Source organism: Triticum dicoccoides, chromosome 5A (assembly GCF_002162155.2).
Source record: "Triticum dicoccoides isolate Atlit2015 ecotype Zavitan chromosome 5A, WEW_v2.0, whole genome shotgun sequence".
Lineage (NCBI taxonomy): Eukaryota > Viridiplantae > Streptophyta > Magnoliopsida > Poales > Poaceae > Triticum > Triticum dicoccoides.
This window is the reverse complement of record NC_041388.1, coordinates 117,917,429-117,923,142: the sequence shown is the minus strand read 5'-3', so window position 1 is coordinate 117,923,142 and position 5,714 is coordinate 117,917,429.

The window sequence follows — 5,714 nt, the reverse complement described above, 5'->3', positions numbered from 1 at the left end:
TCAGGAAGGTCATGTGGGGCTCACAAGGTAGGGGGCGCGCCCTACCCCCTGGGTGCAGGGCGTGCCCTCCACCCTTGGCCCGCCTCGTGGCTCTTCTGACTTGCATTCCAAGTCTCCTGGACGTCTTCTAGTCCAAAAAAATCATCGTGAAGTTTTATCCCGTTTGGACTCCATTTGGTATTTCTTTTCTGCGAAGCTCAAAAACAAGGAAAAAACAGAAACTGACACTGGACTCTAGGTTAATAGGTCAGTCTCAAAAATAATATAAAATAGCATATTAATGCATATAAAACATCCAAAACAGATAATATAATAGCATGCAACAATAAAAAATTATAGATACGTTGGAGACGTATCAGGCCCTCTCGGCGTCTGTCCAGACACAGGTGACTATGTCGCGGGGATACCGAAACATGTCAACGAGAAAGAAGAACAAAATCGGTAACAAGGAGACGATATAGAAAGCATGTGTATGACTCAAAGGGGTAATGATATATCTCACCCCGGGTTTTGTAAAGTATCGCGAAGCAAAAGGAATAGCACATGACAACCAAAGGTTCACTCGAATGTCATTGTGTACTCATAGGGATCGATATGGACGTCCATGATTCCGCTATCGGTCATTAAACAAAAGGGGATTTGTTCATGTCTATGTTTTACCGAACCTACAGGGTCACACGCTTAAGGTAATTATGATCTGTTGAGTGTTAGTAGGACAAGAGTAACAAGAAAATATTTATGAAATTGTTTCATTAATATTTGAAATAGTTCCGAGAGGATCCGAAAGCGTTTCGGGGTCATCGAAAGGGTTTTGGAATTTATCGGGCAATACCGAATATTTCCGAAAAATAATATATAGATGAAAAGTGTTTTTGATGATGTCAAATTAATAATAAATAAAAGGCTTTAATAATAGCTAAGAGGCTTTTATATTTAATTTAGTATCAACGGGCATCGAAATCTCATAGGAGCGCTCGTCCTCGCGTGCTCACGTTATCGTCGAGCGACTGTTCTTGTTGGGATCGGAGACTGGGCTAGTATTGTACGCAGTTTAGATGTAGTACGAAACGCCCTTACATATTAAAGATTCTGGTTCGGACCCACAACACAGTGCGCGCCCCTCACGCCATGAGAACAACGTCTACAAATCTGTACTCATCGCCCAATGTTCTGAACCTTAATAATGCTAGAAGGTGTGATTCTCAAAACAATAAAACCTGAAAGGTGTTGGGTTCGATTCTTCAGAGTGGCAATCTGGCAAATTTTTTCTTTATTTTGTTTTTGCCCAATAACAAAGAACAATTTTTCTAATTAATACTCTTTTCGATCCAAAATAATTGTCGCAATTTTAAACTAATCTTAGATCAACACAACACTTACTCTAGATCGCAGGGTAGGGAGTATTGGATATGGATTATTGTGGGAAAACAACATATTTTTACTTTAGCGTACATGAATTAAGAAAGTACAGATTTTGTGATGTAAATCCCATCTTTGCTTTAGTGTACAAAAATTAGAAAGTGAAAGCAGTATTAATCCAAATAAAAAATGTATCCAGTTTGTTTTGACTGAAAAAAAATCTTAACCACACAAGTGCTATTTTTACATGTGCTAATGCAAGTCAATGTCAAAATATTCTAAGACCATAGTTTTTTTCTTTTTATTTTGCCGATTTGAAAATTCAAAAAGCGATAGAAGACGTGAACGATAAACTGGATACACGTTCTGTTTGCACCTTTTGTGTTTTGCTGCATTGGCCATGTGATAGCTACCAAGTTTTTACCTTTCATAAATTAGGTCCATGTTTCAAGTTGCTCTACATTGTTGTCACCTAGAGGAAGAGCTTTCCTTTGTAGTCGTCCATCTTTCTTCAATGAATTAATTGGTTGCGTACTTTTCAAGATGTATATGTTTTGGGACCAGCGGCATATATGAAAAATGTCATACGAACACCAACATTCGGTGGAAACTGATGAAAACCACGAGAAAATTATATTTTGAAGTTTTTTGAAAAATCTCAAAAAAATATGGGATGTTAAGAGGGTGATTCTCTATTGCCATGCAATATTTCAAGTTCAAACATGTTATGAGATGTGAGCTATAAAAAAACAACATCAACATTGAATAGTGTTGAACAGTAATGTCACTATTCATTGCTGCATTTTTCTTTGTAATAGCTCGTATCTTGTAATGGGTTTTTACTTGAAATTTCACATGACAATAGAACATCATTCTCTTAACATCCCACATTTTTTTTGAATTTTTTGAAGCTTTAAAACATGGTTTCTATGAAGTTTTGTTTGAATATTGGTTTCCGTACTATATTCTTCCTGCCATATATATGCATAGGCCAGTGGCAATCACTTACAAACTTACAAATAAGTAAAATATTTTTTTAACAATAGTCCATACCATTATTACTTAAACAATTATTACTATTATTGGGAAAAACCTAAATGAGCACGCACACGATTTATTTTACAATTCAGCCATGTAAGCGCCCTACATGGCGGTCCCACCTAAACCCTCTCCCGCGCGACCTCTCCCACGTCCGCGATCACTCCAACTATCCGCAATCAAACTTTGATGCACATAATTGTATGACCTGTTGTCGTATCCTTGTCCACGGACGTGTTCAGACGCGTTCACAGATGTATGATGTGTTTGTTTTAATCTGGTGCACCGTTGGAATTACCCTGACTGCGTGTTTGGTAGTTTTAGCTAATGCCGGAGAACATGACGGTAGTCTCATATGATCTACCGCTGTCAAACATCGACGGTAGCTGACTAGCTGTTTGCAACATTTAGCAAGCATGGATCAGAGCCTACCGCTATTGACTCCGTCGGTAGCTCCTCTATCCTACCGTTGCAGATGGTAGTGAAAAATGTTGGATCATGAAATTTTAAATATGAATTATTTCATGCTAAACTCATCAATCAAAGTCAAAAGAGTGATTTTTGGCCCGTTCGCATATCCAAAGTACATCCATTCCAAGAGGAACACCTATTGACGAGGAGAAAACAAAATGATAAAGCCAAATGCATCACGAGTACGAACAGCTAGAAGAATCAGGTAGTCATGCATGCACGTTTATTCAACGCTGACATGGGCGAAAAGCTGGAATCTAACCACGACACATATCTTTTTGCGGCCATCAACGATCGTGAACCAATCGAACATTATCATTTATCACGTCCGGCCGTCACGGCAATGACTAACTCCGTTGCCCCATCATGTAGGCCCATTCATGTACGCGTACTGTATCACTGACGTATACATGCCAGCATTTCCATCCGCCATAAATACTACTCCTATCCAGCCGTTGTGCTATTGGCCCATATAACAGGAGCAGGCGAGCTCGTCCGCCATACCGTTGCGTTCCAACGGGCATCCCCTTTAGCCCCTTTTGGAATGCCGAATTAGAGTGGGAGAGGAGGAGGGGAGGAGTCCTCCCCCTTCTGGCGCCCCCTCTTCTCCCTCCAACCTATATATACTACTCCCTTCTTTTTTATATACAAGCTCACAAACTCATATTACAGGTACTGAGATAGAAATTAATGGCTACTTAAACTAATATTGCAAATTAGTCTTTTCTCCTTGCTTGACGTGTTAATTAATGTGTATTTTTCTCTCAACACACAACAAGACAACTCTCTCACTCCTCGTTGGTTGATTAATATGGTGCATGCAAATCAATTTTCTCACTCCCGCACGCATGCATGAGGTATTAATGTCTTCGGTTGCTAGTACGATGCAAACCTCATCAATTTTACATCGATTTATGTTAGTGGCCTTGTATAGCTGCAAATTGTAATTTTGATAGTGGCCTTGTATACAAAAATGGAGGAAGTAGAGGTTATAGGCACTTTTGAATACATAAGTTTTTGGAGCCTCCTCTAGTTCTAATTGTTTCAATTAGAGCTAGATATAGATCCTCTAATCCTCATAATTAGAAGCACATCGTGGTTCTAATCTCCTCCCTCTAATTCTCCGGCGATGATTAGTTCTGGACGGTGAAGCGTTGCCGGATCTTGAAGACTGTATGCTTGCAAACCGTGGAGAGGGCATGCTTTTGGTCTTCCATTCGAGTGACTGTTCGTGAGCAGTTTGCGGAATCGTTCATCCAGGGTTCGAGTGACTTCAAGTGCGATCTACACCGACTCTTCTTCCGCTGCAACTCGAAGTTGGTAACGATTTGATCCAAACCACATCTGTTTGATCGTAGGGCGAATTTTCTTTGTTTTCTAATACGTTTCCCAACACATGCTGCTTCGTCGATGCTTTTTTTCATCCCCAAGGTATTCGACGAATTAGCTCGCACATTTCTTTAATGTCCCAAAGGATTTCTGCATTATAGATAAACTCTCTCATTGATTTGTTCTCTGAGGACTCATTGTCGGATGATAATTCCCCACAAAAGAAGAATGAGGATGGCAAACTTGAAATGGTAGTCCTCAACTACCTCCATTGCCTCTACGATGAGCTAATAAAAATGGACCCCATCCAAATTTGGTTACATCGTGCTCACCTGATCCGCACTCTTCATGCGAGTGTCCAATTATACCGCAGGCATGGCAAAAGGTTGGAAGTTTTTCAAATTTCACTTTATACTTTTCTGTCTCCCAGCCTTTGTAAATCTCACTACCGAGGTTAATTTCTTATGCACATCCAGCTTAACTCTCACCTGAATTAACTCTGCTATAAACCCATTAGGCAGAGTGACTTGTAACTCTTGCACTTCTCCTATACGGCTTGCCAGGTTCTGCAAGAAAGATTTGTTCTTCAGAACTCCATCCGGTAGCTTGTGAATTTGAGACCATGTTTTAAAGTTTATCAAGTGGTACCTTCTCTAAGATGGAAAACCCACCATACTCCCTCCATTCTAAAATATTGTGTGCCCGCACTTCCCGAGGTCTAACATTGACCATAAATTTAAGTATTTAACCAACAAGACTGACTGAGGCGGGAGAAAAACATTATATAATTGAAAACTTCTTTTGAATACGAATTCATTGATATAACTTTTACTCCCGCAGCAGTCGGTCTCGTTGATTAAATTTATGATCAAAGTTGAAGCACGGGAATAGAGGAAGCACTATATTTTGAAACGGAGGGAGTACTAACTATGATAATTGCATACCCACGAAAATCTCATGGACTGTGGTGCATTGCCTTGTTCTGATCCCCTAGACAGTTGAATTGGATTGAAAACAAGTTCACATTCATCCTCCTCCACACCACAGCCTAGGCAGGGTTCCAAGCAGCTCTCCTGTCAGCTATTAGAGCACTCTGGCTGACGGTCTTCCCTGTTAACAAGTGTCCCAAAGCCAACAAATTCGGCCTAATTTTGGCGGCATCGATCTCCTCTTCCCAGATGATATCATCAAGTTCATCTTCCTGTAGCGCCAGGAGCTTGAGTGGAAGCTCGGATCATCCTTCCCTAGCTCCTGAGAGCCACCTCCCGCTGTCTGACTAGCCATCTCTCAATCTTCATGAACAAACAGAAGAACGCCCTAACCCCAGCTACGTCCGCTCACGACCAAGGTCGGGTGACAATCAGATTGTCCCCTAGATCAGCCCGAGAAGTAGAGGGGCGAGTAGGAGAGAGGGGATCCGAAGGCTGAACAACGGTCAACCGGATGAAACCAACTCACGACGACACGTTGTCGGAGGACAGAAGAACCCTAGAGGAGGACCTGTGATACTTAATATA